Source organism: Apium graveolens, chromosome 3 (assembly GCF_009905375.1).
Source record: "Apium graveolens cultivar Ventura chromosome 3, ASM990537v1, whole genome shotgun sequence".
NCBI lineage: Eukaryota > Viridiplantae > Streptophyta > Magnoliopsida > Apiales > Apiaceae > Apium > Apium graveolens.
In genome coordinates this window covers 275639386-275652087 of record NC_133649.1, presented here as the reverse complement: position 1 = coordinate 275652087, position 12702 = coordinate 275639386, and positions in this window count along the sequence as shown.

Below are 12702 nucleotides of genomic sequence, written 5' to 3'. Positions count from 1 at the left end.
CCTAAAATCAAACAATATAACTTTACATGCAACCCTAATAACAGACATTAAACTGAAGATAAGCACATAATCTGATTAAGAGTCTCGGTAACTATTTAACACCACAAATATTAACCCTAATTAAATCGATACACACACACGAAGTGGATGACGGAAACTACCTCCATAACAAGCACCATCGTCAGGAAAGCACACATCTCTGTCATGTGCATCTCTTTAAAACCAGACCATGATAACATAATTCTGATAGTCCATGATGATATTGAGCAGGAGAATGAAGAGGTAATGAAGATGGAAGAGATATCTTAGTAATGAGTAAAGTTACGGTATGTGAAAGAGGCATATATAATAAAACTGATAAAACAAAAATGAAAAGACAATCTTACCGCTCAAAAGGTAACGCCGTTAGGGATCACTCACAATGGGACACGTATTTTAAGTATTTGTTAGTTATAGTATAGCAAGTGCTAGATTATGAACTGCGATATCTCATGTGGCATGATACCTAAATTTTACGTACACAAAGTGCTTTTTACTCAAAAAAAACTTGAAAGAATAGCAGCATGAAGGAGTTGAACCTTAATGTGGTGGATAGAATGTAAGTGCATCCACCAGCTAAATTACATAGACTGTATTTATAACTTACACACTAACTGCTATATATTCAAATTTTAGGGGGTCTCAGGACCCTTGGATCCGCCTCTGACTACTGTCATTAATCGGCTCCCAAAACATTTAATAAGTTAATGCATTAAAAGTAAGAAAAGGAGATATAATTATATTTTTAGTTTTTCTAATTTCCCAAGGGCGTACAATAAATATTAATTTCATGAGTATGGAGCATTTTTATTGGCCTTCTAATCATAAATATGTTGGATCCCCTACATGTACAATAATTCCACAAATAAATATGCTCCAAAATTATTGAAGTTAGTGATCATTGTGTGCAATTGGCACATATTAGAAAAATCCTTATATTTTATTATTATTATAATCACTCATCTACGAGGGTGATACTCTTCTTATTTTTCATGACTTAAATACGAGGACACCTACCCAAGAGATGATAGAGTATTTTTTTTTTGAAATAAAGCACTTGCATTTAGGAAAAATTCCTCCATAGATGATTCATAGACTTATATACAAAGACACGTAACACTTCTTCAAGGTATTTTAGTAACTCTATACGATTCTCGACAATAATATCAAAACAAAAATTACCTTTAGTTCCTTTTACTACATCAACTAACAACTTAGCATCAGACTCGAAAATACACTTACTATCCCAACGGTGTTTTGTCCATGCTAACGCTTCTTTAAAAATTAGAGTATCTGCCCTCTCTTGGCTACAACCGCCTTAGTACTACAGTACTTCGTGTGCAAAAAAATTGACCTATGTCATCTTGAGTTACACATCCAACTCTCACAAACTCATCACCTTGATTACAGGTTGCATTAATGTTGACTTTTATCCACTCAGGCTAAGATTTACACCAAGTAAGATTATCAACCTGAGCCCGATAATACAACGGTTAAACATGTTTTATGGTTTTGGAGAAATAAGTGGGTATGTGATAGAATTAACACCTCTATATTTTGGGTGAAAATAATGATCGTAAAGATGTTAGCATAATGGAGATGATAGAGTAGTTTGCTAAGACTAATGAGTGGATTACTCAATTTTGTTGGGCTGTCTGTTTGCACTAACTTAACTACTCAATGAAAAAAATTTGGTCAACGAGGTAGTAACGCTTAAGCATAACGTGAAACACATAATGAAATGGTTTTCAGATGTTGAATAGTCATCATATTATTGGCTATTCTCATATGAATAAACCCTGCCCTTCTTGCTTCAATATAATCTACGAATAAAAAAATGACAAGTGTCATTCAAAAAAAAATTATAATTTTTTTCTGGTTATATATCATTGTTCTAAACATAATAAAGATGTTAACCACTGGTTATCTTTTGTCGATCTTATATACGATAAAGAATATATTATTACGGATCAAAATTATCATTCTTTTATTTCAACAAATTTCTTTAAATGTTTGTATCTATTTTCACCGAAATTCTAAGAATGCGTTGACTAAAAAATGAGAAATGATCGTTGACACGGTATCTTAAAAAATGTGAAATTATTTCATAAGTTATATATCATCATATTTTTTAATAGCGTTAGTGGAAAAATAAAATATATGTTAGTGTGTAGCCCTAGAGACAACACTATTATGTTTATGTTATGAGACATTTGGATTATTAATTATGATTTTATGGATTATTCTTTAGTAATTTATGTTATCTTAATTTTATACAGTAAAATGTTAGATTATTCTCCTCCATGATCTGATCGTAGAACTTTTATACTTTCCTCTGTTTGCTTTTCTAATCCAGCCTTATATTCTTTGAACATTTCAAAAGAATCAGATTTGTTCTTCATAAGATATAGATTTTCATACCTGCTGAAGTCAACAGTAAATGTTATAAATTAGTAAAAGCCACCCCTTGCCATCATATGCATTCGACCACATACATCATTATGTATAAGTCCTAATCATTTGGTGTCCCTTTCACCTGATCAGGTAAAAGAAGCTTTTGTCATTTTGCCAATGAGACAAAGTTCGCATCTTTGTATGATTCAAAATCAAACTTATCCAAGTATCCATCTAAATGTAACTCAGAAATACGTCTCTCATTAATATGGCTTAACGACAATGTTAGAGGTAATGTTTGATTTGAGTCATTTTAGAACATATAAATTATAAACTAATTGTGCAACATTATAAGCCTTATCATTAAAATAGAATAAACAACTATTGTCTATTTAATTAAAATGAAAACCCTTCTTGTCCAGATAAGAAATTGATTTAATGTATCCGCTAAAGGCAGACACGTATTAAAATTTATCAAGTTCTCAATCTTTCCTTATGGGAAAAATTAGGTATCGAGATCCTTCAACTAGAGCAACAACTTTTGCTCCAATTCTACCCCGATACCTGAAGCTTGACCATTGCTAGTCTTCTTCTTTAGATCTTCCAAAAAAGCTCGACATTTTAACTTACAATCCTCCAGTTATTTTCACAGAAATGACAATCATCTCCTTTATCAACACCACTATCAAGCTTCAAAAGCTCTTTGGGATTGGACTTTGGTTTGGCATCGAATAAGATCAAATCTTCACCTTGCCTGTCCACTTTTCTTTCCCATTTTTCATTCCATGTGTACATCATCAATATGGACGTAATTCATGCCTTTACCGTGTTATTTTCAGCAGTTCTAAACATGCTTAACAACTCAGTGAGTGTTCTATCTATCTCATTCCTTTTGTTCTTAACAAACTGAGAATAAAAGTTGTTCAAAGATTGTTTAATCGAATCAAGCTGAGTTTCTAGACCAATCTTGAAACCCAAAATATCAAGGTACATATACCTATCATCTTCAGAAATGTGGTCCAACAGGATATCATTCTCCCATTAATGCAAAAGTATGGTGCCTTATTATTGTCAAATCTTTCTGATGAACATATCCTTCCAACATCCTTTGAAGGTGCTCAATCATATCGTTAGCATCATTATGCTCTTGTTGCTTCCAAAGCTCAGCACTCATATTTACATGCATGAGACATGAAACATCAGTTGCATAATCAATTTGCTTAGGGTAAGCATTTTGTTCAGCATATGTTTCATTCTCAGCTAGAAGAAATAAGGGAGTGGTTTGAGTGACATCCTCGAACCTGAGGACAATCCTCAAATTCCCATATCAATCGAGAAAATTATTTCATGTCAGCTTGTCCTTCTCAAGGACTATTACTTAGAGAAGTTATTTCTGTTATTTGTCATTTGATATCTATAATATTAAAGTGCATAAAATGATTTAGTCTACAGATGTTCATTATATTATGTTCAAGTGATTATTCATATATATATATATATATTCACAATATATATCTCACACTATTTTTATCAAATCAATAGCCCTAACTATTAATTCGGAAAGAATATATTCTATATCCAGCCAAGATCTATATTTCACCATGCGTTAGGTCAGCTTTGGCTTTTCTCCTAAAATATGATTATTTAGGTAGATAACATTTGTCAATTAGGTCAACCATATAACTCTTGGATAGCTTGGTGGAACAACATTTGTTCATATTTATCTAATAAATCTAGCCAAACTCTATGCCTCTAAGTTCACAATCCTATTGTGGTAACTTAGTTAAGTCAAGCTCAATAGTCAAAAAGTATCAATATACTTTCAACACATCTCCCATGATAGATGGGAGTACTTCGCTTTGGCGAACCCACTCCTTGTCGATCTAGGGGTTAACGCATTGGACTCATTGGAAGGCATCTGGTCAACTTAATATTAACTTTAAGGTTTTGTTAATTTTAAAACGATCGTGATCCCATCATAAAGAGATTTCCAATTTTTCCTTGAATAAAATACTTCAAATCAATATTTGTCAATGGTTTAATTTCCAAGTAGTGAGGGAGTCACAACAGTCTCGCTCAAAACCCACAACCTTACAAGTTCAATGAACTCGCTTTTGACAAAATCGCCCCATGTCAACAAAGAAAATTTGTATTTTATTCTGTGTTTCATAAACAGAAGAATCTCATAATCGTTTGTTCATTTTAAAATCTTGAGTCGTTGCAGATTTTATCTTGTTTAGCAAGCATGATATGGGTGTCGTATCTAATACATACATCTTTAATCTAATTAAGCATGCATCTTTATAAACCACTCTACACATACATTCATCATATACGCATATATATGTAAAGTGCAATAAATAAACGTGGTTGGTTATGGCTTCATCCTATATGATCTTCATCAAGCTAATGACAAAGATCTAGGTCAATCTAAGGTGAAAAATATATTCACACTAACTATTACATGTCTTCTTTCTTGTATGGCTTCCTTGGATGGCCTTCATGTGATATTAAGCTTCCTTGATCTTCAAATCTTCATGTACATTACATGAATGAAATATAAAAAACTAATCTAATGAACTTACAAGAAGAACTCGAGTTACATTCAAGATTTAATAATTACAAGATTAAACGATATGCAAGCCGTATTTAAAAAAACAAAACATTAACCTAAGATCATAAGCCATAACCATCCACCATGCTCAATTAACACATAAGAACATGTTAAAACACATAATATGATCTTAACATATCATACCCATCATGATCTAATTATAAAAACCATATATGACAAAAATCAAAAAAACCAGAATCAAATTCTGAAAACATTAGTCGATGATAGCTTAAGCTCAGTTTCGTTCATACGCTCGATTCCATATGAAATAGCGTATTTGTTTGCCAAAATCGGACACCGGACACAGATTTCAGCAAATCTGCTGCATCCGATTCAGAATCGTATCAAATATGATTTTTATAATAAGAACAAACACAAAACATGTATATATCAATATATATAAATATTATATAATCATCATATGATTTTACAACTCTCATGAATATCATATATTTAAAACATATACATACATCGATGGATAAATTCATCAACGGATAAAGCACATTGTACTTCAACGAATAATTCCATCAACGGATAAGCACATTGTACTTCAACGAATAAATCCATCAATGGATAAATCCATCAACAGATAAATCAGTTCTGTGCATCAATGGAAGACCAGTCTTGTACAGAAATCTAAATTTCAGAACTACAGATCATATCTGAACCAGTCTCTGCCACTACTGCATCATATACAGTTTTAGAAGCCATATACATACTATTCATTCCCCGTTTAACAGATCATGTCAATACACCATCTGGCCAACAGTTTAAATCACTATTTATTAACCAGACATCAAGCATAACATACAAATCGCATACTGATCAGTCATGGAATATTGTATACATGATATCATCATAAAGCCAGTAAACACATAAACGAATTAAACACTTTTCGCAAATAGATCTGATTCCATTGAAGGGTTCCGAGCACATAAGCGCAACGAAAATAGTAATTAAAATGTGAAAAAATCAGAATTTTTGAAACCCACCGCAGGATCCATGTGAAACATGTAGATATTTAATTCATAGATCATATTTTTTACCTTAAGAATCTTTACAAATTGGTTAACTAATGGAGATCCAAAGATTGTTCAATCACCACGCATCCTGCTCTCGTGATCTACGCTCTATTGATATTCACACGAATGCTTGAACTCAGGCTAAGATTACACCAAGTTAGATTATCAAACTGAGCCCGAACTACAAAGGCTGAACATGCTTTATGGTTTCGGAGAAATAAGTGGGTATGTGATAGAATTAACACCTCTATGTTTTGGGTGAAAATAATGATGGTAAAGATGTTAGCAGAATGGAGATGACAGAGTAGTTTTCTAAGACTAGAGAGTGTATTACTCAGTTTTGTTAGGCTGTCTGTTTGCACTAACTTAACTACTCAATGAAAAAATTTTGGTCAACGAGGTAGTAACGCTTAAGCATAACGTGAAAGCGTTAATGAAATGGTTTTCAGATGCTGAATAGTCATCATATTATTGGCTACTCTCATGTGAATAAACCCTGTGCTTCTTGCTTCAATATAATCTACGAATAAAAAAATGACAAGTGTCATTCAAAAAAAAATTAAAACCTTTTTCTGGTTACATAGCATTGTTCTAAACATAATCAAGATGTTAACTACTGGTTATCTTTTGTTGATCTTATATACTATAAAGAATATATTATTACGGATCGAAATTATCATGTTTTTATTTTAACAAATTTCTTTAAATGTTTGTATCTATTTTCATTGAAATTCTAAGAATGCGTTGACTAAAAAATGAGAACTGATCGTTGACACAGTATCATAAAAAATGTGAAATTATTTCGTAAGTTATATATCAACATATTTTTTAATAGAGTTAGTGGAAAAATAAAATATATGTTAGTGTGTATGCCCTAGAGACAACACTATTATGTTTATGTTATGAGACATTTGGATTATTAATTATGATTCTATAGATTATTCTTTAGTAATTTATGATATCTTAATTTTATGCGGTAAAATGTTAGATTAATAAACATACTTGGAATATGATATGTAAATCTATATCTCTAAGTACGTGACTTAGAAAGATTATAAGAATGGTATTAATATTCCTAAAGGTTTCTAGTCAAGTATTATTGTTAAGAGGTGATTATAAATACGTTGAGACTAGTTTTTTATTGACTGATGATCACATCTCATTGATCATAGGCATGGTAATACTAAAGTCAAAACACAGGCAATGTATTAGATACATGGTGATGGATTGACCCGTTGTGAAATACTACATGTTTAAAGTGTCATAAGTTAATCTCACAATGATAATGATGTATTGGTCCTTAGACCTGAAATCATTATAACTCTATACGAGAATTAATATACTTTGATAATATTGAAAGTTATCCTTGATCGGGTAATAATAAAAGTAGACATTGGGTATATTATGAATCGTATGAGAAATATGAATGATCTAGATGGGATTTAGCCCTCCTATATTAAAGGAGTGATATTATTGGCCCCTCTTGATTGAGTAAGACTATAAAATGCATGAAAATGCTCAAATACTGATTTGTTTAATAGTTTACTCATTGATCAAGGAAAGAAGGATTAAATGTTAACAGAGGATGACACAATGCATGCCTCGAGTTTGATTTATAATATAAAGCTAAAGGGATTATATTACATTGTACATTATTCACGAAAAATTTAATTGAATCATCAATTATTATTATTACTTGGGGAGCAATGATGTATTACTAGATGGCACTTATTGTTTATAATTTTATTATTAGAAAATAAAATTATTGTCAACGTAATAATAACCTAAAGGGTCACTCACAAAGAACGTTTAAAACAGAGTGTTATTTATGTTAGGTTTCGAGCACATAAACGCAACAGAAACAGTAATTAAAAACGTAAAAAATCAGAATTTTCAAAACCCACCACAGGAGCCAGGCAAAAAATAGATATTTAATTCGTAGATCAGATTGTTTACCTTAAGAAGCTTGATAAATTGGTTGACTAATGTAGATCCAAAGCTTGTTCAATAACCACACATCCCGCTCTCGCTATCTACACTCTATCGGTATCCACACAAATGCTTGAACTCAAGGTTTGGATGTGTACTAGCACAAAATCGTTTCTTCTCGCTCTCTCCATCTTCTCTCTTGGTGGCTAGGGTTTTAGTAAAAGTCTTGCATCCAAAATCAGCCACACAAGAGATATTATATAGAGAGTCAAAAAAGAATTAGAACTCTTAACTAATTAGGAGTTAGTATTAATTCGAAATTCCTATTTGTATATTAATTAAGTCACACTTAAATATTTAACAACTAAATTTCATCATTGATATTAGTAAATTCGAATATCATTATTTATCTAATTAATTAAGTCAAACTTAATTAATATTTATAAATAATTCGAACTACTTTAATTTAATTTAAATCCAATTTAAATTAAATAATCCTTCAAGCATTCTTTATGTGTGACCCTATAGGTTATTATTACATTGGCAACGAATTTTAAATCTAATTTATAATCATAAACAATGAGCGACATCTAGTAATATATCATTGCTACCCAAGTAATAATAATTGAATCGGTGATCAATTAAACCTTTCGTGAATAATGTATAATATAATATAATCCCTTTAACCAAATATTATAGATTAAACTAGAGGCATGTAATGTGTCATCCTCATCATAGTTTAATCCAAGTTTCCTTGATCAATGTGTAGACTATCATATCAAATCAACATTTGAGTGTGGCCACGCATTTCATAGTCTAGCTCAGATAAGAGGCCAATAATATCACTCCTAAAATAGGAGGTTAAATCACATCTAGATCATTCATATTTCTCATATGATTCATAATATACCCAATGTCCACTTTTATCATTACCCGGCGAATGATAATTTTTAATGTAATCAATGTATATTAATTCTCGTATAGAAATATAATGACTTCAAGTCTAAGGAAAATTACATCATTATCACTATGAGAATTACTTATGACACAACAGACATGTAGAATCTCACACCGGGTCTATCCAGCACCATGTACATTTACATATGCCTATGTTTCTGACTTTAGTATCACTATACCTATGATCAATGAGATGTGATCATCGGTCAACAAACACACCAGTCTTAATGCATTATTATTGTCCCTTAATAATAATACTCGACTATGGACCTTTAGGAATATTGATATTATTCTCATAATCTCATTTCTAAGTCACGTACTTAGAGATATAGAATTGCATATCATATTCCAAGGACATTTATTAATCTAACATTTATATCGCAGTAAATTAAGAATTAATAAATTATAAAGGGAATAATCGATAGAACATAAATATTAATAATCCAAATATCTTAAATTCAAACATCATAGTGTTGTCTCTAGGATACAAACACTAACAATATTAATTATGAATTTAAATATTTTATTATTATTAATTCAAATTTAATTATTAAATTAATTAAGTGACACTTGATTAATTGTATATATATTAGAATTCAAATTTAATAATAATATCAATCCAAAATCAGAATGATTCATTTTTAGAAGGAAAGGAGGGCTGATGTGGTTCATCAAAATTAGAACTTCCATTAGAATTAGAAGGAAAGCTTTATTAAGGTAAACATCTATTCTCCATAATTATCCAGTCATTATACATAGATCATGCGGCAGAGATTCAATTTTTTTGTTTTCCGTTGCGTTTTATCGCTTGAATCTCTAACAATATATTCATCAGTAGATAAGTTATTAGTGTCGTGACCCAAATATTGTATGGGCTAGATTCAGTCTCATATAAAGGTTTAGGGTCCGATCCACGATTATTTTGGATGATTAACTAGGTTTTTTGGGCCTCTAGGCCAGTTCATGGAAAGCTACCTGGTAGGCCCATATCATCACATAAGGTGGATAGCCCTTTGACATAGGTTCATGTCGGAAACCTTTATCATTCAGGCACTAGAGAATCTACTGGTAACTGGGCTCTCAAATTGGATTACCAGTATGGGGTTCCCCGACGCCAGCCACACAGTATAATATTTGGGAATTTTGCGACTCTAATTATTTGCTTAGTAAATAATTATATGTGTTCTTATCCTAAATTAGTGCATTTCCATTTTTTTGGAATTTCAAAATGCATTTTAAAGCATCGTCATCACTACGTGTTACATGTTATCTTTTCTGTAGCATGTTACGTCTTTTAGCATGATTTATATTTGTTTACGTGGTTTATTATAAATTTAATAAAATATTTCATTTTACAAAAATATATTAGTCTAGAACCCTACTGGGATGTCATGGCCCATAAAATTCATGTTTTTATTTTAATAAAATTATGGGTATTTGAAATATTTAAAGGTTTTACATTTTTGAAATATTCATAATTTCTGGGGAATTATGACATTAATATTGTATTTAATTAGGAAATAGCATTTTAAAATTATTCCCCATAAAAATAATTTATGGGGCTAATAATTTTAATTAGAGATAAAAATACCCTTAGTTGATTTTTAGGGTCTTAATTTTCTGATTAATATAAATAGCTGAAGTATTATTTTATTTTCATAATTATCAAGAAAATTAGAGAAAAGTCACAAAATTATGAGATAAATTAGGGTTTTGAGTTCTTGAAATTCTTGAGATCGATTCAATTGTTGAAAGTGTTAAAGATATTTGTTTTTTACGTGTTAGTAACCAATCAAAGCCTGTGATATGTACCATCCTATTCTACAATCAATTTCATCAAACGGTAATCAAATCAAAAATTTTGATTTTGTTTATACTTCATCGATTTAGGGTTATTAGTTGTGTTAATTTTCTATTTATTTTGAGGATTAAATAAGCTACCCCATGTTGTGTAAATTAAATTCGTATATGTATTATGATTGTTTATATGCGAAGTTAATTGATCGAGTGCATCGGTTTTAATCGATTGTTTGATTCAATTTTCTGAGTTATTATGAATGATTTGTTAAGTTATGATTCTATGATTAAGTTTGTATTAATCTAAGCTCCGCTTTGAGTTATAAATAGTAAGTTCTGTTTGAGTATTTCTAGAACTCGAGCTTTAGCCGCATTCTCACTGGTGTTAGTTTGAAAATTGTTAGTTTCAACGATACGAGTGCAGGTTTTTATTATTGATGGTGTTTCTGAGTCTGGGAAATGATTTATAGTGAGCTTGGACTGAAAACCGCCAGATCATCCTCGTTTTTAAGACTGCCGAAGCTGTCGGATACTAATTAAATGGCGGTCGGAAACTGAACGTGTTTTTCCCTTAGTCGTCTTTCTCGTGGTTGCTGGTGAGCCTTTGAACCCGACTCGTTTCTTGACTCTCTTACAACCCGAGTTTGATCCCTTCTAACCCTAAGCCCCAAACATAATTTTGTTGCTGAAACTAAAATTTAATAACAAATTTAAAAAGTTATTTTATTCTCAAAATTGGTTTATTTAATTATTTTAAATGATTAACTAAAATATTTTAAATTCCACAAAGCAATTCCTTTATTATTTTTTAAAATCATAATTTGATTTAATTATTTATAATTTATTTTAGATATTATTTATCAATCTAGTTAGTTAATTATTTTATTTAATTAATTAATCTTATTTATAAATATTCAAATAAAATATAACTACTTATAATTAAGCCAAATGAAGTTTTAAATATTTTTTTTGAGCTTCCAAAAAATTACAGGATGTTGAATAATTAATTAATACTACTATTAATTGATTTATTTATATTTTCGTTATTATTAAATATACCATTTTCCTGTTTTAAACGAAACGAACTCGTTTAGACTATGGAAAATTATTTTGTTTTCATTTAGAATACTTTCGAGACGTAAATTCTTTTATATCGAAAGATCGCTCATTTTATATATATATTTATGAGTCGGATAATCACTGAAAAGTCATTTTTAACCCTATTTCAGTTTTAAAATATCGAGCACTATCTTTTGACAATCTGACTTACGTGATATATGACTAACATGTTTACATGCTACATGACATAAATGTTATTTGTTTAACCGTTTTAAATGTCATGATTAGATATAAATGATCGGGTAGACGTTAGATGTTGAAATGAATAGTAACATTGACCGAGTTTTGTCTGGTTTATTAAATAGTACTTTTGTTTATAGAATCGAGTGGCCAGGAGTTTCAGTGTGGTGTTTGGAGAAGCTAGAAAGCATGGTGTGCATACCATACAAGTATTTTTACCTTGATTCGATATTTTGGCAGTTGCATTTCAATATTATTTTCAGTACAACTGTCCTTGAGATACATATTGAGATATAATTCTAGTAGTTATTTTTCTGGAATCCATATTTGTCTACCATTTCTGAAACAATGGTTCTTTTGTTATTTTTTGGATACTAAGATACACTTTTGAAATTAAAGTTGATTTTGTGGATATTCCTAATATATAGGAACATGAATTACTGTTGAATAAGAATTACATTTATACATAATTCTTATATTCAAGATTGAATGGTTTTCGTAAGTGGTCGTGGCACCGGTCTAGCATGTATATATATGTTACGATATATTATAATATAAAATAGGCCATGGGTGCCTAATCATGCCCTGGTTCTTGGATATGCTTCGCCACACCAGTGTTGCATCGAGAGTGATCATTAGGTGCAACACAGC